The 24165-nt window shown below is 36.7% G+C and overlaps 1 pseudogene; it reads left to right on the forward strand.

Annotated features, from left to right (window-relative positions):
- LOC118977135 (ribosomal protein L18-like) overlaps positions 1 to 12270 on the forward strand; it is a 155407-nt pseudogene extending 143137 nt beyond the window's left edge.
- Positions 12271 to 24165: the final 11895 nt, after the last annotated feature.

A 24165-nucleotide genomic window follows, 5' to 3' on the forward strand; every position in this document is an offset into this window, starting at 1 on the left:
TTCACTTTTATGTGAAATCTAAAGAAGACATAACAAATTAATATACAAAACAAAACAGAAACAAACCTATAGATTTAGCAAACCGGCTGATGGTTGCCAAAGGGAAGGGAGACAGAGAATTAAAATAAAAAATTAAAACTGAGATAGAAAAGCAATTAAAATCTAAGCTGAATCATTAGAAACAAATTTAAAATTTAAAAACCTCTGGAAAGATTAATCAAGAGAAAAGAAGAGATGACCTATATAAGTAATAACATAGCAGATAATAAAATATGATGTCAAAAATATAAAAATAAACTGGGAAATGAAAAAAGATTAGCAGAAAATATATAGGTGAAATAATAGCTTGAATCATTAACAAGAATTTCTAAGACCATTTTTATACTTTCATGAAATAACATGAGGTTTTATATAATATAGAGTTTTGTTTCTAAAAGAAAAGACAAATGATATAAAATGCTATTTAACTACAAAAAAGAAAACAGGAAATTAAATCTAAAATAGACAGAAAAATAAATCAGAGCACAAATCAATGAAACTGAACACGGGAAATCAATTGAGAAAATATCTTTGAAATCGATAAAATTGACAACACTCCAGCTAGGCACCTAAGATTAAAAAAAGGCACAAGTTACTAATATTGAAAATCAAAAAGAATCATAAAGAAATATTATAAATAACTCTATGCCCACAATATGATAACTAAAATAGAATAAACTAATTCCTTGAAAAAATGATCTTCCCAAACTCAAACAAGAAGAAATAAATCTAATCAGGTCAATATGTATTAAAGAAATTGACTCTATGATTAATATTATCCCAAAGCTGAATGTTTCCTGCCCAAATAAGTTCACTGGTGAATTCTTTCAAATATTTAACTAAAAAATTATACTAATTCTTCACATTGCGTTCCAGAAGACAGAAGTAGGGGAAATAAATAAAGCCAGAATTCCTAATATCAAAACCAGGAAGACATATTAAAAAAAGGAAAGCTACAGATTAATACTCTCCTGAACATAGATGCAAACCTTAATAAACATTAGCGTGTCAAATCAATACTTTTTTTCATCCACGTACAGTTGTCTCTATTTCCCCCCATCCCAGGCATCCTCACCTCTCACCCCTGATCCCAGCCCCCCTTGGTTTTGTCCATGTGTCCTTCATAGATTTTCCCTTTTTCCCCTCATTATCCCTTCCCATCTTCCCTCAAATCATCATCAGATTGTTCTTAATTTCAATGTCTCTGGTTATGTTTTGCTTGCTTGTTTGTTTTGTTGATTGGGTTCCACTTAAGGGTGAGATCATATGGTATTTGTCTTTAATTGCCTGGCTTATTACAATGTTGATCCCCACCATGAATAACTGAGATTTATCCAAGTACACAAGATTCTTTTCATATTCAAAAGTTAATTAATGTAATCTGTCACATCAACAGATATTTCTTCTCTTTATAAAAAGAAAATCACATGGTCCTATGCATAGATGCACAACAAGCATTTCACAAGTTCAACACCCATTCATCAGAAAAGCTCTCAGTAAGCTAGGGATGGGAGGGAACTTCCTCAATTTGGTAAAGAACATTTACAAAGAACCTACAGCTAACATCATACTTTCTTTTTAATGTGTATTAAGTATTTGGGGAGTAACGTTGGTTGACAACATTATATAAATTTCAGGCGTACAACTTTATAATATGAAATCTGTATGCTCTATTGTGTGCTTACCACCTGAAAACTAGTTTTTGTTTTTTCTGTCATTGTGTATTAAGACCACTTTATCCTCTCTGTCCGCTCTGACCCACCTTTGCCTCTAGTAACCACCATTCTGTTCTCTGTACCTATGTTCTATTTTTTATTTGTTTGTTCGTTTGTTGCTTTTTAGTAAGGAGAAGTTAGATGCTTCACCACTGAAGTCAGGAGTAAGAAAAGTATTTCCCCTTCTTACAACTAATTTTCAACATTGTAATGAACACACAATTCAATGAAAAGAAGTTAAAGATATAGATTGAGAAAAAATAAACTTTTTTTAGCAGATGACATGATTACCTGCATAGAAAACCTCAAAGAGCCCTGCTGGTGTAGCTCAGGGCTACACCAAATTGAATTGAGCACAGGCCTGCAAACCAAAGGGTCGCCAGTTCAATTCCCAGTCAGAGCTCATGTCTGGGATGTGGGCCAGGTCCCCAGTTGGGGGCATAAAAGAGGCAACCACACACTGATGTTTCTCTCCCTTTTTTTCTCCTTCCCTTCTCCTCTCTCTAAAAATAAATAAATAAACTCTTTAAAAAAAAGAAAAAGAAAACCCCAAAGAATCTATTTTAAAATCCTGGAACTAATAAGCACTTATAGCAATGTTTCAGAATACAAGGTTAATGTACCAAAGTCTATTGTTTTCCTATATACCAGCAATGAACATTTAGAATTTGAAATTAAAAACACAATACCATTTACATTCGCAGCAAAAGAATGAAACAGGTATAAATCTAATATGACATGTATAAGATTTACATGGCAATTTTAAGGCAATTTTAAGAATTCTGATGACAAATAAAATTTAAAAAATACCTATTTGTTTTCTATAGCTAGAAAGATCCAGTTTCTTTCACTTTGATCTATGGATTCAAAGCAATCTCAATTAGAATCTCAGGAAGTTACTTTACTGTTATTGGTAAATTGATTTTAAAGTTTACATGGAGTGGCAAAAGACCCAGAAGAACCAACACACTATTGAAGAAATAGAATTCAGTTGGGGTACTGACATTGCCCAACTTCAAGACTTACTATAAAGCTACACTAAATAAGACAATGTAGTACTGGCAAAACAGATCAATGAATCAGAATATAAACCAAGAAGTAGTCCCACATAAATATAATCAACCAATCTTTAATAAAGGAGCAAAGAAAATTCAATGGAACAAAAATAATCTTTTCAACAAGGGGTACTGGAACAACTGGACATCACATGCAAAAAAAACCTAAACACACATCTTACACTAACACAAAATTAACTTAAAATGGCTCACAGACTAAAATGTAAAAGTACAAAACTATAAAAGGCCTTGAACATATTGACAAAAACATCTATATGACTTCATGGGTATGGTAATGGCTATTAAAATGTATCATGATGCATAAAAGAATTATTTAAAATTGATAGGCTATACTTCATTAAAATTGAAATATTTGGTTGGAGAAATACACCATCAAGAGGATGGAAGGACAAGCCACAGAATGCAAGAAATTATATGAAAAAGACATATCTGATAAAGGACTGTCACCCAAAATGTATAAAGTACTCTTCAAATTTAACAATAAGAACATAAACACCATGATTTTAAAAATGAGTCAAAATCTTAACAAACACCTAGCTGAAGAAGACATGCAGATGACAAATAAGCACCACATCATATGTCATATGATGTCATCATATATCATCATATAGTGATGTAAATCTTCATGATTTACATATGGTGATGTCATTTTTATGATATAAAGAAGCTCCACATCACATGTTATAGGGAAATGCCCATTAAAACAAGATACAACTACATAGGTATTAGAAAAGCCAACGTCTAGAACACTGACAACACCAAATGATGATGAGAATGTGGAGGAATAGGAACTCTCATCCATTGCTGGTGGGCCCAGAGGGGAGAGAATCATAGGGGAAAAGGGAATGGACTCACATGAACAAGTATAAAAGACACATGGACAATAACTAAGGGTGGGGGGTGGAAAGGGGAGGGAGGCGGGGAGCATGGGGTGGGGGGCGGGCAGGGTTGGGAATATAAGACAGAAACCTGTACTTGAACAAGAATTAAATAAAAATTATATTTAAAAAAAATGGTTCAGCCATTTCAAAACTCAGTTTTGTCATTCCTTACAGAACTATATATATTCTTACCACATGATTGAGCAATGTGATCCTTGATATTTCACCCACACAAAAATCTGCACTTGGATGTTTATAGTAGCTTTACTCATAATTTCCAAAACTTGGAAGCAAACAACATGTCCTCCATTAGGAGATAGATAAACAGACCGTGGTCCACCCTGATCAGTGTGGCTCAGTTGGTTGGGTGTCATTCTGCAAAGCCAAAGGACACTAGTTTGATTCTCGGTCAGGGCACATGGCTGGGTTGTGTGTTCAGGCAGGGCATGGGCGAGGTGCAATTAATTGATGTTTCTCACATCAATGTTTCTCTCTCTCTTTGTCTTCCTCTTTCCCCACCTTTCTAAAAAAATAAATAAAATATTAAAAAATAAATAAATAAAAATAAACTTTGGTCCATTGGGACAATGGAATGGTATTTGGCTGAAAAGAAATGAGCTGTCAATTCATGTAAAGATATGGTAGAAATTTAAAAGCATATTACTAAGTAAAAAAAGCCAACCTGAAAAGACTACATACTGTATGATTCCAACTCTATGTATAGCATCTCAGAAATGACAAAATTATGGAGACAGTAAAAAGATCAGTGGTTTCCAGGGGTGTGGAGAGGAAGGATGAACAGGTAGGGCACAGGGGATTTTAAGGAAATCGAAACTGCTCTGTATGATACTGTAATGATAGGTATGTGTCATTATGAATTTGTCCGTACCCATAGTGTACAACACCAAGCCTGAACCCCTTCTGTTAATGATGCATTTGGGTGATGGTGATATGTCAGTGTAGGTCTATCAATTGTAAAGAAATATTATTCTAATGTGACATTTTTTAAAAGATTTTATTTATTTATTTATCTTTAGAGGGTAAGGAGAGAGGCAGAGAAACATCAATGTATGGTGCCTTTTGTGGCTCCCCTGCTGGGAGTTGGCCTGCAGGGAACTGGACTATAACCCAGGCATGTGCCCTGACTGGGAATTGAACCAGGATCCTCTGTTTCGCAGGCCTGTGCTCAATCCACTGAGCTACACCAGCCAGGTAATGTGACATTTTGATGATGCAATGCTGAATTGTGTGCAGGGAAGGGATAGTGAAAACTCCTTTCTTCTCCAATATTCTATGAGCATGAAACTTCTCTAAAATATAAAATCTATTAATTTAAAACACAGAAATCTAAAGCAGAAATCTTTGGCAAATCTAGGCACTTTAATGCAATTAACAAGACAATTTTTATTTACTAAAAATTAGACTATATAGACTTATTAGGGAAGCAATATATTTTAACAGCTGTGTTTTCAGAAACTAAAATGACCCTTTGATAACTATTTCACTTTGATTTTTTTCTTTTTTTTCTAACATTGGTTATATCTTACAAGATTCAGCTTATAAGTCTATGGTTTCTGTCATTTGCAAAACATGTGATACTGAATTACATAATAATACTGAGCTTAAATCTATCTATAATCTGTTGTCTTAATAACAACAAAAATGCATTAAGCAAATAGACTAAAATGGAATTATTACCACAGATGCTCATTTCCTCAGCTTTTTGTTTTGTATTTTTAATGTCGGACTCTCATCATTCTTCCCCGATCAGGTTTATCAATGAGTAATTAATCACAAATGTTCATTTTAAATGGTCATATTCTTCAACAAACAGCACATTGCTACCTAAATTTCCCCATGTTGCTCTTTGAAACAGTAAATAAGCCAACTCTTTACCTTATCAGCAAATTTTCCTTGTGATTGAGACTTTATTTGACTCTTTCAAAATTGCTCATGTGCAAATTTACTTCAAACATATCCTGCTTAAATAGATGTGCCTTTGTGCTTTTTTAAGACTGACACACTAATATATGAGCATGGATTTGCCTTTGACCGACAGTGTGCTTCCACATGAAGTTAATATGGGTTTTCTAACAACCACCAATCTTGTAAGACATACAGACTGTCCACATTCCAATTTTGTGTGTCATAGAATCCAGAAATTACAGTAAATGGCAAAAGTAAAATGTTCATAGTTCACATCTATTTTTGAGTAAACACTAACAAAGGTGATAGATGAAGTTTTGTTAAATAAACATTTTATAATATTTATTATATAAGATAACATTAAGTATTACACTAAATTTGTGTGTGTATATATATATATATATATATATATATATATATCCCTAAATGCTTTGATCTTGAATTTATTCTCATGTGTTTTTAGTTAGTCTTGACTATTTGGATAGTCAAAATTTTATAGTAAGAAAGTAATACATAAGTATAAGAAAAAAGAAAATACAAATATCAAAGAAAATAATATAAATTTATTATTTCTCTGCTCAGATGACAGATGAATTGATGCATATTATTCTGTATTTATTTAAATGTATTTATTAAAATGTATTTTTTTTCTAAAAAATAAGCTATATTTTTCCATCTTATAATTTGCAACTACTGAAATAAAATGAGTCAATCTGCAGTTCTTGGAAAGATTGCTTCCAGTTTTGTTCTATAGTAACTAGTTACAAAATGATCAGCCTTAAAATATGTCCCTATGCCTCTGATTATTTCCTTAGGATGAATGTCTAATCTACTCTAGGGAGTCAGTTAAAAGAAGGAAGTCAGCAGAATTAAAGAAAAAAAAATCTTCAACCAAGGACATCCTGGTTTGAAAATAAATTTGCTTTTCCTTTTCAGCCTCCCTAACTAGTATAACAATCTCAAAGAAGAAAAAGCCTGAGGGCAGAGATCAAATCCCAGAATCATCAGTAAAACATGGATTCAGTATCAACAGAAAGATCCAAGTTGCAGTTCTAAGACCCCTGTTAAGACTTCAGGAGGGTTAGATTTGTGATCCTCTGGATTCCCTTCTGGACCAGGGTCTTATAGGAATCTTGCCCATCAGAGAACAGTTCTATTTTGAAAACATGGGTGGGTGTGGTATAAGAGAGAAAGCCATCCAAAATGAAAAGACTCTGGACTCTGAACCTTCTGCCTGTAGATAAAGATACTCAATATAAAAAGGGCCATTTCTTCTGAAAATAAAGAATGAGTCCAACTAAGGAGCAAGGACCTCAGTTGACAGAATCCAAATTTGAAGAAAACCTGCAATCTGAGATTCTCAGAAGATTCCTATTGCAAAAGAGTAGATTGGTAGCCTGTGTTCTGCTGAGACCACTGAGGAAAATGACTCTTCAAGACTCTCAATTTCCCTATTCAACTTAGTCAACCATCCTTGTCTTCCTAATGGGTGCCAGGTGTATGAAAGGCAGACAACTGGTCTCTGTGTTCACTTTGTTCACAGGTCTCTGCATCCTAGGACCTGTCCTGGAGAAGCTGCTAAAGGGGTCTTGCCCACACTCAGACCCCATTAGTCATGAGGTCTCAAACCACGATGCTCAGTTGGAAGGTACATTGGGAGAGGGGTCTGATAGAAAGAAGATAAATTGTATGACTAAAATGGCCCAGTCTTTGTCACTCTGCCCATCTCTAGATGGAGACTACACCCCTTTCCTAAAATCTAATCTGGCTAATGACCTTGGCAAAAATTGCACCATGTAATTTCAATGCCAGACCTTAATGATCAGCAAATATGGATGAATAAGTGAACACAGGGAATGGTTAAAGCAGTGAAATTACTCTGTATGATGCTATAATGGTGGACACATACATGACATCATATTTGTTCAAACAAAAAGAATGTACAACACCAAGAGTGATCCCTAATGTAAATCATGGACTCTAATTAATAATAATGTATTGGTAGTGCTTAATCAATTGTAACAAATGTACCATACCTATGCAAGTTGCTAATATATATAAATATAATGTATGATATATTTTACATATAATGCATGTAATAATATATATATATAATACATACAACATCTTTCCAGAAAAAGTACAGCCATTGTTAATATAACAAGCAAGGTTTGTATGACATCAATGTAACCTGGCAACCAAAGAGGATGGACTGGAATGGGCATGTGTGAACAATGACAACTTCAGTGTACTAGTCAGTGGGGGTGGTAGACTCTGTTGAGTGAGCATGTGTATTGTGTGGTCATCATATTCAAAGTGAGTAGAGCAATAAATCTGCAAGAAGTTTTGTCTTAAACTTAAGCATTCCTCCATGGAAGCTGTTTAGATGATTCAGAAGACTGCAGCTAGGAGCAAGTTGTGATTGGCAGCTTCATTATGACAATGCACCCACTCATGCATCACGTCTTGTGCAGGTTTTTTTGGCAAAACATCAAATCACCCAGTTACTCAGCCTCTCTACTGCCCAGATTTGGTTCCCTGTGACTTCTGGCTTTTTCCAAAACTCAAACCACCTTTGAAATGGAAGAGACTTCAGACCATTCATGAGATTCAGAAAAATACAATGGAGCTGCTGATGGCAATTGGGAGAACTGTGTGAGGTCCCCAGGTTCCTATTTTGAAGGGAATTGAGGTCTAATTGTCCTATGTATAATGTTTCTTGCATCTTCTTCAATAAATGACTCTATTTTTCATGTTACATGGCTGGATATCTTCTGGCAGGCCTCATATAATAATATATACATATAATGTATAATGTTATAATGTATACATGTTAATAATTATGTGTGTGTATTCAGTGCTAAATAATCATCAAAAATATTAAACTTGCTCTATATGTTACATAGAAATAACAACTGAGGCAAGGATCAGAAATGTTAGAATATGAGATATTTCTACCATTTAGCTTTAAGAGCTATGAGTATTAAAAAATATCTTCAATACCAGAAAACAATATCCTTTGAAATACATTATTAACAAAAGTAAGAATTATTCCTCTAACTAGAAGTATCATTAGTACTTGTGCATCACCAATTCACCAAATTCTGAAAAAAAAAATCTGTGCTAAGGTATACTATAAACATCATCAAATTCAATTTTTGAAAGAATATGATAGGTAATTTTTCTATGGACGATACATTTCAGCATTGAACAGATAATATTTAATGAAGATGAGTTAAAAGACAGTTGAAATGTGCATAATGACAAAATAATAATGTTGAAAATTGGACAAGATTTACTAAATTTACCATTAGTAAACATTTTCCTTTAATAATAATTTAATTCTCACATTTGTAAGAACTCTAAAGTCATAAAATAATTCCACTGTACTCATTTATTTACTTATTAATTTAATAAATGATCCATTATTGATTTTCTACTATGTTCCAGTCTGTGTGCAAGGATATAACAACAGAAAAGCAAATAGATTTATAATTCTTAGTTCCCTGTCTATACAGGATATGTATGTGGACTGAGAGGAAATAAGGACACATAATAATGAAAAATAAAGTGAATTTAAAGTCACTATCATAACTGGCATAAATTCTGGCATAAATTCTGGCATAAATTCTGGCATAATAACTGGCATAAATTCTCACTTTTCACAATGCCCTAACTATTTTGGGAATGTCTGTTCTGCAAGCTTGGGAATACTTGTCACACCTCCTACACACCCGGCACAAACAATTAGTTTAAAATGAGTGGCAGTGTACACTCACGTAAATAGAGATCCTGGTGCTTCATTTTTAAAAACTGCTACTGTAATTTACAATGACATCATTTAAATTTTGACATCTTAATACTGTCTCCATAGGTTTGCTTTGACAATGTTTTGTTGTGTTTTGACACTATTTGTAGTTTTATCCCAAAGCCTAAGAATTTTAATTCTTTGTTTCACATCAGAGGCACAGTGGAACTCAGATGAGATTCTGTCCTGCTTTGGGAATGGAGAGAAGGCTGAGATCTAATCAATGATTTCACTTCCATGTGAGATAAATGCCACTTACATGTGTGACCCCAAGGCCAGTTTGTTTGTTTTGTTTTGCATTTAGATTCAACTTGATATTAAGGGTAATCAAAGAATTGAAGTATACAGCTTCACTTTATAATCTCAGTTTGGAGTAGTGAACTCTCAATAGATGGGTCTTGGTAAGACTGTCTATTTTTCCAAAGATGTGTGAACAAACTCTTGCAAATGAACAAAGCACATTTTTTATACCTGTTCAAAGTTATTATGTGCTTCAATAGAGTATTTGACATTCAACTAGTTAGAGAATCAGTGGTCATGCATGCTGGTTGGTCACCTGCCTTGAAACTCCCTCTCCGTCTAGTTATATTATTGATCTATGAAGTTGGAGTCTCCTATGATTGAAAGAGACCTTAGGAGTAATGACTAACACCGTGTGTAGTGATGACTAGCTCAGTGTTTAGGTACTGCCTACAAAGAGCTTTCATCTCTGCCAAGTTCGCAAAAGGTTTAGAGCTCATCTTTAGAATGCGTTGTACACGTGTATTAAAAGCCTTCTTGCTCCTATGAGCTTATACATGTTGACCATAGGTTATCCCACCCCTATGGAACCATGAAAAATAAAATCTATTAATATTTTACAATACAATCTAAGTGGGATAGCTGTCCTGGAAGCCATACCTTCTCTTTTTTGTCCTTTCTTTTTTTTTACATGAAATTAATTGGAATAATATTGGCTAAGAACATGATATAAATTTACAGTGTATAACTTTATAATATAACTGTATATTCTAATGTATATAAATATATACACTCTTATCAAGGCAAAATAAATGCATGAAATTTTCAGTTTTTGATGTGGTATATGTTTTTGCATGGCATATGTTAGGGTCTGCTCTCATCATTGAAGATATTCTCCAAACATTTTCTTTATGCCATCACACTTTGATATGTAAAAGATCTAATGTTATATATATTTATAAAACAAATATAAATTACATTCAGCTCATTGTACTAGATTACTGAAACTTTTTTGAATATATATTCTGCCACCCAGTATTTTCTTTAGTTCTTTTCATATAATGCCATGCACATATTAAATAAGAATGACTTATATTCTTCAACCAAATATTTGAAGCATGATACAGAGGAGGGGACCAAGAATGGTGGCCCTGTATCATCATCATATGCTGTTACTGGACCCAAGTGGACATCAGTCCCCATCTGCTGGGTCACCTGTTCAGTGCTCTACAAAGCCACTGTGATAAGCCATCCTACAGCCTATATTACTCTATTTTAAATGATCTCAAAAATTTTCCTTCCATTTCTGATAATCAGGCTTTTTCTAATTTTTGACTTTTATAATACCATTGAATAGCTAAATACATGAAGGCATGCAAAGTTAGAAACATCTGACAACTAAGTCACCCTCATGCAGGGGTCTTAGAACTACATCTTGGATCTTTCTCTTGATACTGAGTCCATGTTTTACTGGTGATTCTGGGATTTGATCACTGTCCTCAGGCTTTTTATACTTTGAGATTCTCCAGTCCTGGGGTAAATGAGCTTTATACGACCAAGATAAACCCATGGACATTAAGTTACTATTACCTTTTCTTTTGAAGCCATGTGCATTATAATCATACGTTCTCTATGTGATGGAAGCAGTCCTAAAGATAAGCCAGTGTCTATATTGGTGCCACATTTAAATAACATGCGTACTTGTTTTCCTAAATTATGTATTCTCATTCCAAAAGAATAAAACAAATCAAAGCACAAAGAAGATAATGTGAAAAGTTTCCTTCACCCCACAATCCCACCCTCCATCCTCTGCAAATAAACACTGTTAACTAATTGATGCGTTTCCTTATCTCACTTTTTAATGCATTCACACATGTATACGGATATGTACAATTGTGTAGTTTTTGTACATAAATGAATGTTAAGGCTGTTTATGTCATATTTAATTTTTGTTACCAATATAGTTATATTATGACTTTAAAAGTAAGAATTTGTTTTGGGGACCTTGTGGGTCACTAGGCACCATCGTGGGAGTTGGCATCTGCTGCAACAAAGACAGAAAAGTTTGGCAAGCAGCCCGAGACCCAGGACACTACCTAAGACTGTTGATCAAGCTATACAGGTTTCTGGCCAAACCAACTCCACCTTCAACCAGGTGGTGCTGAAGAGGTTGTTCCTGAGTCACACCAACCAGCCACCTCTGTCCCTTTCCCAATGATCCCAAAGATGAAGCTTCCTGGTAAGATGTCAATACTTTGGTGGTTGTTGGGACTATAACCAATGAAGTGCGTGTCCAGGAGGTGCCCAAGCTGAAGATATGTGCACTTTGTGTGAGCAGCTGCACCTGGAGTGGGATCCTTGAGTCCAGGAGCAAGATCTTCACCTTTGGACCAGCTGATCCTGGACTCCTGCAGGGGCAGCACACTGTCTTGCTTTCTGGTCCTTGCAAGAGCTAAGAGGTGTACAGGGACTTCAGCAAGGCCCCAGGAACCCCTCACAGCCACACCAAACCCTACCTAGGCTTCGAGGGCTGGAAGTAACAGTTCACAAGAGGCAAACAGGCCAGATGTGGCTGCAAAAACTAACCCTGGATCCTGCTTTGTTATTAAAAATTTTGGATGCTGAAAAACATACTGAGATTTTTTCATACTTTAAAGGATATTTGGCAGTTGGGGGATAAAAGTCTGTGTTCAAGTCAACTATTTTAATACAATACAATGTGTTATTTTTCCTACTTTAATTTCAAACAAAATATTAAAAAGTACAATATACGATAGCATCCAAACCCAGTGTCAAGTGCAAGAAGAGGTTTGAGGCTCTTGTCACCTGCCTTAGGCAAAGACAAGAGAGAATAAAAACCACTTAACAGCAAAGGAAACCAAGTAGGCTAGGGCCACTCAGGGCTGCTGAGGGAGCCATGAAGGCACTACACAGAGGACACAGGTCTACAGGTAGAAATACCTAATCTACTTCCGTGCAACAGGCATCCTCCTCACCCTCAAGGGGGATCTCATCAAGAACAGCAGCCCTAGGTTCTCCTGCTGTCACTTCATCTTCCTCAATGCCTAGTCTTAGCTTAATAATGTGGTAGATACAGTTGGAGTGGTTCTGGGGGTCCTCAAGCAAGAAATGAGAAGAGAGCAGTGCAATTTAATGGCATTTAGATATATGGTTTTCTTGCTTTTGTTGCAAAAACAAAGACTAATATTTTGGCTGGCAGACAAATACATTTCTATGTACTCCATTTAACCTGGAAGTCATAATCTGTTGTAGTAGAACATACCTCAGTCTGATGATGAAAAAAAATGACTAGAGTAAAGGTCCAAACACGTGGACTTTTCCCTCTGAATGTAGGCCAGCAAGCTCTATACCATCATCAGAGAGAGAATGTTTAAGAGACTGACGTCAGCAAGATGGTGCAGCAATAAGTTCAGGTCTTATTCCCACACAAACATGAATGCAACAACCAAACATGGAGAAAACCAAAAGGTAACAAGTGAAGAGTCCTTTTGTGCTGTTGATAAGAATGCAAAATGGTGCAGCCTCTATTGCAATGGTGTGAAGATTCCTCAAATTACTAAGAGAAAACTATCATAAGATCCAGCAATCCTACTTCTAGGCATTTATTCTAAAGAAGTGAAGTCAGGACCTTAAAAACACATCTTCACTCCCATGTTCAGTGCAGCATTATTCACAACAGCCAAGACATGGAAACAATCTACATCCATGGAAACATGACTTGATAAAGAAAATATAGTAAATACATACAATGGGCTATTTATTACTCAGCCTTAAAGAAAGAGGATTCTTCTATATGTGATGACATGGATGAACCTGGAGCACATTATGCTGAGTGAAATAAGCCAGACACAGGACAAATACCACATGATTCCACTTATGTGAGGGATCTCAAATAGACCAACTCATAAAATGGGGAGCACAGTGGACAACGTGAGATTTCAAGATAACTGCTATAGCTTTCTTCCAACCCTGAAGGCTCCTGACAGTGCAGAAATGTTCAGCAGTCCAGTTCACCTTTATGTATTCTGCTTTGTCACAGACACAAAGACACACACTCACACACAGAGTTGGAGATGTTTCAGGAGCAAAATATAAAAAAAAAAAACAAGACAGACAAATACATGAAAGTTTCTTAATATTTTACAACAAAACATTTCTGCATGTACAGCACACTACTTACATTTCTGTCATTTCTAGTAAATACTTTGAACTAATGAAGTGATTTTTAGATGAGCCTGTTGAGACTCTAGGAAGATCAATTTGGGGGGATGTATAACTTGCAGTTTGCATAAAAGTACTTCTTTAATATAAACATGATCTTTGGTTTTCCTTAACTTTTATGTTCAAATATATTTTTCATGTTTTAGAGTCATCTTTACCATGAAGTTTTAGAGATGTTCATGCCCTGGTCAGTGGGCTTTTTGAAATGTGTGCCTGCTCATGGACATGCACCTGGCCACCACTCAGTTACCACCCTGATGACAGCACTTAGTACACAACACGGTGCTTGTTGGTAACAGCCTGCCTCAACTCAGATTCTGCACTGGGCTTATCTTGTTTGTGTCCAAGAAGATGTACAAATAATAGCTCAGCATTTTTAATGGTTTAATATGACAGTGCAATTATTCAGAGGCACAATCCAACACAAGTCCATGTTATCATCTATTTTCATGTAATTGCTCAGCAAAGCTTGGCAGTTAGAATTACTGAGGAAAGTTGTGATAACGAGAATTACAATTCTTCAACATTATGCATTTGGCATTGGTTGTGATATGTGCACCTGCCAACAATTACTTTTCTGCCTAGAGAAAAGCTTCACTCTAATTATAAAACCTATAGTTTGGAGACGGCTCTCTGCCATCCTTTCCTACCTTATCAGATCAAACGGTTCCCAAATTCACAGGCAGAAGTTTGGGATGTATATTTGACCATGAGGTATACTAAAATTGACGGTTTCCAGAGCATCACCCATAGGAGGTGCTTGAGAAAGAATTACTGAATTATTTAATTAGATTTTTATCCACTGTGGTTGTCTCCCACAAATATGCTCAGTTTACCAGTTTACTGTAATGAGTGAAAAATTTCTTTGAATTCAAATCAACTCAATTTTATTATAAACTCTTTCTTTGCATTTTATGATTCATTTCATTTTCCGTCTCAGCCTTTCTTTTCTGCCTGTTGTGTAGTGACCTCTGCTTCCATCAGGGCCCAAACCTTTGAGGGCTAGGTCCCTCATCAGGGTCATGAGGGACATAAGCAGCCCTACTAATGCCAGCCAGTTAACGTAACAGAATCGTGTTTTAGGTGTTAGCCAGAGTGTTACTTTTGTTGTGGTGGGGTGGTGGCTTTCCTTCTGGTAAATATGCTCTTCTTCTTCTTTTTTTTTTTAACAAGGACACTGCTAATCTCCTGATCCAACACTGGGTAAAAATCCCAGAAATGATTTGTTTGACTATTCTGGAGAGAAAAATCTACTATCATCTTGAGAAAAAAACAATTCCCACTGTCTTTGAGCACCATTTCCTCGACTATTACAGAGATTTAAGAGTGGCTACCTAACTCTTCTCAGCAGAGAATGATAGAGAAGTACAGCAAACACTTTGTGTAGGGAATAACTTAAGTATTAACAGCTAAACATAGCTTTAATTTTTTTTATTTTTCTAATTTCATCCACACAACAGATGTACAACCACCTTCAATAATCCTTGAACAATGGCTAAATCCACAAATAAACTTTGCACCAAAATTGGCTTAAAGTCAATTCTCGTTAACTGATCCATCCTTTAAGAATAATGTCAGGCTCATTGATAGGGGCTGATGATATAAAGATGAATGAAATGAATTTCTTTCCTCAGGGAACTCTCTATCCTGGTAGAGAGCCATACATGTAAATAGTTACAAAGCCTTGCCATACACAACAGTATGGAATGCAGCAGGCCTCAGAGAGAACGCTCATTTGTTTATTCACATGCTATCCTGAGTGTCTACAATGCACCAGGTGCGCTTCTCAGTTCTGGGGAATAAAAGACACTGACATGCCTGCCGCTGTGGAAACTGCTCCTAGTGGGATACACAGTGAGAGCTGGCTGGTTCCTGGAGGGAGTTAACTTAGAAAGATTTCCTGAACTCTTCTTTAAAGTTGCTAGGTCACTTTTCACGTACCTAAAAGAGCACATAAACATGAAAAAAAAACTGGTTCATTAGAGTGAGGATTGCTTAGGTATGAGGTATGGCTGCTTGCATGTTAGAATAAGCTTATGAGCCTGGGGAGGGAGTGTGATGACAAGCTAGGTCAGTGCACAGCCTGCAGAAGATGTTCCTGATCAGGCTGGCCAAGCCACACATTTGAATAGAATGGGTGGTCTGGTATTAACGCTTGAGTTTAGAGTCTGTTTATAATAAGCCCCTACCTCACATGGGTGGGTCCCCTTGACTCAGGATATCTGAATGGATTCTGAAACCCACAGGCAATTTTATTTTGTTTTGTAGTTAATTCTATTTCCTTTTAAAATAAAAAATTTACCAGACTGTTTAATAGTGGTGTGCGATGAGCACTTTGCTGTCTCTCTCTATGGCAGATAGCCACTCGGTAGATGGTGGACAGGACAGAGGTGTCCATGAGTGCAATGGGTAGAGGGCCTGAACTGAGGGCCAGATGATGTGTGAATCCAACTAAAGAAATGTTAAAAGATCCTTAAAAATTTTTTAAATAAAAAAAAACAAATGTCAAAATTTGCCACAATCATAGCATATTTCTCTCCTGCATTTAAATTAAGGGGGAAGGAATTTCAGGGGGAAAGGGGAAGGGTTTACAAGAACAAGTACAAAGGACACATGGACAAAAAATAAGGGGGGGTAGAAATGGGAGGGAGGTGGAGAGCACTGAGAGAGTTGGCTGAGATGGGAGTAAAAGATAGAAAACTGTACTTGAACAATTAAAATAAATAAACAAATAAATAAATAATAAATAAAATTGAGAGTGTTAATAAAATTAAAAACCAGAAGGACATCATAAACCAGAGGCCTTATTGTTACATAAACACAAATATGGTTTGACATGTTTATGTGTGATTCCTTCATAAAATCCTTTATATTTTAAGCTATGAACTCAAATTTTATTATTTTACACAGCTTTAAATAATCAAGATTAGGCTGGCAGATTGAAATAGGCTTGCACTTTAAGCAAGTTTCTGTTCATATAACAAATGGCTCTGAGAAACTTGCAGGCTGCCATTTCATGCTGTGCATTGATTTTTGAAAATTATCTTACAATTCTAAAAATATGTCCTAAAAAGGTATTACTCTCTGGATGAATTGGCTAAAATCATCTTCATTGTTCACAGATCCTCGTAACAGAACCAGCTTAAAGAGTTCTCAGACTAGTTAAATCATACAGAAAATGAGAGATTGTCTTTATCTGATAACCACCACACACAATAAACCAAGGGAATATTTTAATCTGCTTATAGTATTAAGAATGTTAGAGTTCTCTCCATGTTGAAGGTCAAATTTCGGTCAAATTAAAAAATTACATTTTATATGGTAAATAAATGAAATGGTAAATACTAAAAATTTACTTTGAGAAATATTTGTCTTAGTAATTATTGTTCATACACTGTAAAAATTATATGTGGCACTTTGCTATACATAAGTGATAAAATAATAAATATTATACTCTGACAAAAACAGAACTTCAAAATTGAATATGCAGTTTAAAAACCATTCAATTCTATTTTCTTTTACTTTGACCATTCCAGTATTTTTTGAAATACATCTTGAGTGCATTGGACATGTGATTTAAAGAGAATAGATGATTTTCTAACTGCAGGGTAGTTAAAAAGATAATCCAATCCCAACAGATAAAGAACATCTCAAATGCCTAATTTGGGTAGAAGCTTGCAAGGAAAGGCAGGTGAGAACCCTAGTAGAGGATTTGCTGGCTCTGGGTAAAATGGAGAAGGACAGAGACACTGTGTCCCTGATGGATCACCAACAAATAACAATGGACAACACAAACATGAAATGCTGAAGCTGAATTTCTGAACACTATACTACTCCTAGATAATACCATGAGAAAATAAATAGGCATAATGTTATAAATAAAAAATGAGACATTATGTTTATTTGCAAGTGATATGAAGTCAAGAGGGACCTCATGGCTTAAAGTAAGATGACATTTCCAACAGGGCTCAAGACAAATCTCCAGGCTCAGAGTAATCTTCCACTCTCTGACCATGGGGGCTTCTGTGGGGGGTTTGATAAGGAATTCACATACCTGGAGTGAAATTGTCCCCCTGCAGGACTGCAGACGGGAGCCTAGTGCTGAGTACTAGGTAAAGATCCTCCCCAACATCTGTACCTCTCTCACCCTGACCAGCAATGGAGCCATCAGGATCAACCTACTAATTTACATTAACCCTAACTTGTTGCATGGTTGACTGGTCTGCCTCCCATCACCCTGGCACAGAGCCCTTGGGCATGGGCATCAGCCCATCCTTCTCAGCTCCAGAGCTTCCGTGAATATGAACTTCAGATCAACACCTTGGGAAGCTGTCTCAGGTCAGGCTATCTTCTCTCCTCTGGCTTGACAACTGACCTCAGCTGAGGTACAGGTCCTTACTTCTCTCCTTTTTACATAGAACCCCCTAGCTTTAGGTCCACATCATCAAATCACACCAGCACATGTGTCTCCTGGTGTGGTCCCATCTGACCTCAGGTTTGCCCAGAAGCAGACCCAGGACAAGGATTGTGCTGTACTGGTAAGCAGTTTATTTGGGAGGTGAAGGAAGCATGAATGGTGAACAGGGGGAGCAGGAAATCAAGACACCATAGTGAGCCAGCTACCCTCTGACTGAGGGAACTCTAACCCCAGGAAACTTAGAAAATTGTATGGACTTCTCTGTCCTCAGGGACAGTAATAAACCAAGTCCTGCTCTCTCGATGGTTGCTGGGGAGTGAAGGAGGGAGGTGGTGTGGTAACTGGGGACAGTCTCCCAGCAATGCTGTCCACTGGTGAAAAGCAGAGACAGCTCAGAAACTAGAGAAAAAGTCTCCAGTTGAAGACACTCAAGTGGTTGTAACTGCAAGCCTCAGTTCCTCACACAGCGGTGGGCTGAGCCTGACCAGATCTGCTGGGCATGCTAAGTCTCCTCCATTCTGGTTCTGCACGTTTAGGGGAGGGCCACTCAGATTTTTAAAAGAAGAGAAAAAAGCAAATATAAATAAAAGATGGTTATTGTATCTTGTTTCTCTTCTGAAGCCCAAGGGAAAAATTCACAGCTTGCACAGGCCTTAACTTGTTAATGAATCATATGATTGTCTGCACTCATTTTGCTTTGGGTAACAAAATGATTTAAGTGAGCTAAAATTAAAGGTTACCTTACTTCTAATGCTGAAGTCCTTGTGATTATTTTAATAACATGCAAACTGCATCTTTACCAATCAAAGAGCATAATCACCTGAGAGTGCCAGTAAGAATTTGACTTATTAATTACATTAAAATTTATTCTATTAATTAAAGCCAATTCATTGCAATTATAAACCTGCAAATAAACCGTCTGTTAGAAAAGGGAAGCCATGATTGGAAAGAAAGACACTTTAGTTGCTTTTAAGTTCATTAAGTTGTTAATATACCCTGTTTCCTAAGATGTCTCCCATGACTTATTAATGTGCACTGATATGAGTCAATTAATAACAAAATGACCCAAAGGAAATTACCATATGATTAAAAAAACAAAACTTCTGTTTGCAATCGTTTCTGTTTTGGTCTTCATTGTATGTTCTTATATTAGGGCAAAGCTGTAATAGCATGAAAATTGTCACTAAGGTGCCCAGTCAGGCACCTGAATAGATGATCTGACAGGAAAGGTACAGGTCAGGAATTCACTGGGTCACTGTCAGAGAGACACACAGGACTGGAAGGTCCTGATGGTATTTTGACTTTGTTATTTATTTCCTATGTGTCAAGAGCTGCATGGGCACCTTTAGCAAAAACCATGACAGGGTTATGATATAGGCAAAAAACCAGGGTACACCAAGAGAAGGTGCCTGATTGGAGAAAAAATCATTTAATTCAAACATCATAAGTTCCCAACTTATTTTTTCACCAGTTTATCTTCACTTAGATAGCTCCAAGTATAATACTGGAATGGCTTAGCTTTCGTCAAGACCATGTATTCCAATTGTAAGAAAGATGGAAGCACAATTAACAGCTAATCATTGTAAGGCACTTTAAAGTTTACAGAGCATTTCAATATGTATCACCCACTTAATAGCTGAACATTCAATAGTCAGTCATTTCTCAGTAGTCACATAGATACACTAACTTGAAATAAGACATGCAAGTTAAGCCGTAGACATAAATGTTCGGGAAGAAGGCCCTGCATGTGCACTACTTGAGAAGTAGTGCCAACACATCAATGGTAAGGGCAAACCAAGGTCATACAACGTCTTGTATTGGAAATAGGGAATACAACACAGCAATAAAACATGCCCTGTACCTCAACAATTACCATGCTAAATGACAAAGAAAAAGTAGGATTCAAGGAGAAATAAAAGCTGCTTAGATACATTGTTCTTAGAACCATCTATGGCCAATCAGGTTGATGCTAGTCTCTTTTTTGTGCCCTAATTTACATGCTTCTACACAAAGTGTCTCCGTGCTAAAACAGATATTCACTAATAATCTCAAGGGCAGGTTGAAGACAAATTATGGGGTAAACCTCTGAGGGCTCCAGAGGAAAAATTTATTTATTTTTTTTCTGAAAAAATTATAGCATATTTATTTTAGTGGCTCTCAAACCTGTATTTCCAGCCTAGACCTTTCCACAGTTTCAATTCTGTATAGTCAACTGCCTACCTGCATATCTCACCCATCCCTCACATGAACATGTCCAACATGAAAATCATGCATTTCTCTATCTAAGCTTCTTTTTTTTAAATATATTTTATTGATTATACCATTACAGTTGTTCTATTCCCCTCTTCATTCCCCTCCACCCGTGCACTCCCTCCCCCACCATTCCCCCCCCTTAGTTTATAACCACGTGTTTCAAGTTCTTTAGATTCTATATTTCCCCCACTATTCTCACCCTCCCCCTATCTATTTTCTACCTATCATCTATGCTATTTTCTGTGCCTTTTCCCCCCTTCGCCCCCTCCCACCCCCCTGTTTCTAACCCTCCATGTGTTCTTCATTTCTATGGTTCCACTCCTGATCTAGCTGTACTCTTGGTTTGCTAATGTATTATGATGTGCCTTGGTGTGTTCCTTCTTGGGTCCAACTTCTTTGGGACTCTCTGAGCTTCCTGGATTTCCTGGAAGTCTATTTTCTTTGCCAGACTGGGTACCCAGTGGTGGAGGGCTGACGGCAGTGGCACACTCGCATGCAGTGGAACGAAACGCATGGGCCTGGTGACAGTGGTGGCTGCGGCGCCGCGTTGGCAGGCGGCAGACAGGAAGCCATTGTCCCTCTTTGACCCCACCCCGACATACAACATCACAACCCAGCGACTGAGTTGCCCTGCTCTAGTGAACACTTTAGGGCTCCGATCCTGCTACGGAACAGGCACGATCAGCCCAAAAGATGGTGCAAGAAGAACTCAAAGTCCCAGAGCTGATAACTCTCAGCGACCGAGAAATTGCCAGCCTCTCAGAAGCACAATTCAAGACACTATTTATCAGGATGCTCACAGAACTGGTTGAATATAGTCACAAATTAGAGGAATATATGAAGGCTAAACTAATTGAAATGAAGGGAAAGATATGTTGGAATTAACTTAGAAAAGGCCTATAGAATATGCATGCAGGCTTTTAAAAATGTATAACTTTATTTGAGAATTTAAATGCATATATTGTGGTATGAGAATTTATCTCTATGTTATGGGGTTTTAAGTCAAAGACAGCTATATGTTCTCATTCTGGAAACCAATAGTGATGGAAAGGAAACTGGGACTCAAATCAATGGAATGGACCAGAAGGAAGAACGAAACATCCAACCAGAAAGGAATGAAGAAATGAGAATTCAAAAAAATGAGGAGAGGCTTAGGAACCTCCAGGACATCTTTAAACGTTCCAACATCTGGATTATAGGGGTACCAGAAGGGGGAAAGAAACAGCCATGAGTGGAAAACGTATTTGAACAAATAATAATAGAGGAAAAATTTAGCTTGCAAAACATCAAACCTACTTTCAGTTTCTGGTGGCCCCTGGTGTTCCTGAACTTGTGGCTGCATCACCCTGATATCTACCCCTGTCTTCACAGGGCCCATGTGTCTCCTGGCATGTCCCTGAGTCTTCACATAGTCTTCTCATTGTGCATGTGTGTCTCTCTCTCCCTCTCCCTCTCTCTCTCTCTCCAAATTTCCCCTTTTATAAGGACACTGGTCATATTGGATTGAATGCTAAGCTAACGACTTCATTCTAACTTACTTCTGTGAAGATCCTATTTCTAGTATGGTCACATTCCAAGTTTTTGGGCATTAGGACTTCAACATACAGGGGAACATAATTTGTACTAGTTTTTATTGGGCTTCCATAACAAAGTACCACAAACTGGGTGGTTAAAAAACAGAAATTTATTTCCCCACAGCTCTGCAGGCTGGAAGTCAGAGATAAAGGTGTTAGCAGGTTTGGTTTTTCCTAAGGTCTCTCTTCTTGGCTTGCAGATGCCTTCTTCCTGTGTCTTCACATGGCCTTTTCTGTGTGTGTGTGTATGTGTATGTGTGTGTGTTTGTCCTAATTTTCTCTTATAAGGACACCAGTCCTATTGGATAAGGCCCACCCCAATGACAATTTTAACTCAATTTTGTAAAGGCTCCATCTCCAACTACAGTCCCATTCTGAGGTCCTGGGGTTAGAACTATACAAAGGAGTTTTAGGTGACTCAGTTCAACCCTTAACACAGAGCCTCAGTTCAACCTAAAACAGAGCCCATGATGTTGAATATAACCCCACATGCAAACACAGATCTGCAATCTAAAACCTATCTTAGTGGAAAAAAAGATGTAAATCAAGACAAAATGAGAACATATAGCTGTCTTTGACTTAAAACCCCATAACATAGAGATAAATTCTCATACCACAATATATGCATTTAAGTTCTCAAATAAAGTTATACATTTTTAAAATCCTGTATGCATATTCTATAGGCCTTTTCTAAGTTAATTCCAACATATCTTTCCTAATAAACAACAGTTTAGAGTGAAAGATTTAATATTTTGACTTTGTTTTTCTTTTGTTTGTTTATTTTTTACAAATTATCTGAACATTTTGAGCTTTTATACCTTCACACATGGGAAACTAGTTAAACACTTAGTAAGAATCACATTAGGTGACAACCTAACAAAACTCTATAATAAGAAGTAACTAAAATACCATAATCTTCTAAAAGCAATAACTCTATATGATGTCAAATGTATTCCTTTCCAGTAGTTCATACCCTGCAAGTATCTGGTATGACAATTTCTCAAAGAAGGCAATGCAATTATTAATTAAAGATTTATGACCATGTATAACCATTTTTTTCCAGACATTTGTATTTGGATACAACTTACATCATTATAGTGGCATTTTCCATTCATTCTAAAGTCAAAGTAATCGTATTATCTCTTTGAATCAAACATCAATATTTTAAAATTATATGATTAAAAACATATTGATGACATATATTTAAACATTTTTCTACCTGTTTCAACCTTATAATAACTTTTGGCTTCCTTAGTCTTCACTTGAATAGGCATCATTTTAGTAGATGTTGTTTTTCAAACAGCTGCTGATCAGAGCATGCTAGTTAGGACCTCAGGAATTATGGACTGATCACTTACAAGTTCTGCCTGCACCCAAGGCCTGTTAATACTATGTAGTTTAGTTCTCTCTAAATTCTGCCACCTGTAGTTGGGTATCTGGTCTACCCGCAGATTTCCCTTCCAACCACATAGACCCAGCTTTCTAGAAATGATGAGAAGACAGCTTTCAAGGAACCCTTCTCTAATTCCACCTTACTGAAGAAGGTCAACTCCCCCAGAGCACGCTCCTTCCCCGGGGAAGCACACTCTGATGAGTCATCCAAGTGGGGTATCAAGGCAGAATCCCTTGCCTCCTAGCTACAGGGCTCCCTGGAGGAATGGCTGGGGCACATTTTGGCACTGCATCTCCCTTCAACTCCCCGCTCTGCCATCCCTGCTCCCTCCACCTCACAGATGCCTTTACTCCCCATAAACTCCTGCCTGATACAGAATCTGCTTCCCAAAAATTAATCTGTGAGGATGTCTCTGATTCTGGGAGTGCTGGGGAGTGACAGTGGGTATAATTCTGAATTGGCAATCACATACGATTTATTTTATAGGTAAGGGAAAAAATATTATTTGAAATATATTTTAGTTCTATTAGCATTTCTTTATATTTGAGAAAGTTTTCACTGAAATAACCACAGATGACAAACTGTTACATGAAGAGTAAAT

This window comes from Sturnira hondurensis, unplaced genomic scaffold, assembly GCF_014824575.4.
Source record: "Sturnira hondurensis isolate 20B ecotype Veracruz unplaced genomic scaffold, ASM1482457v3 Scaffold0021214, whole genome shotgun sequence".
Lineage (NCBI taxonomy): Eukaryota > Metazoa > Chordata > Mammalia > Chiroptera > Phyllostomidae > Sturnira > Sturnira hondurensis.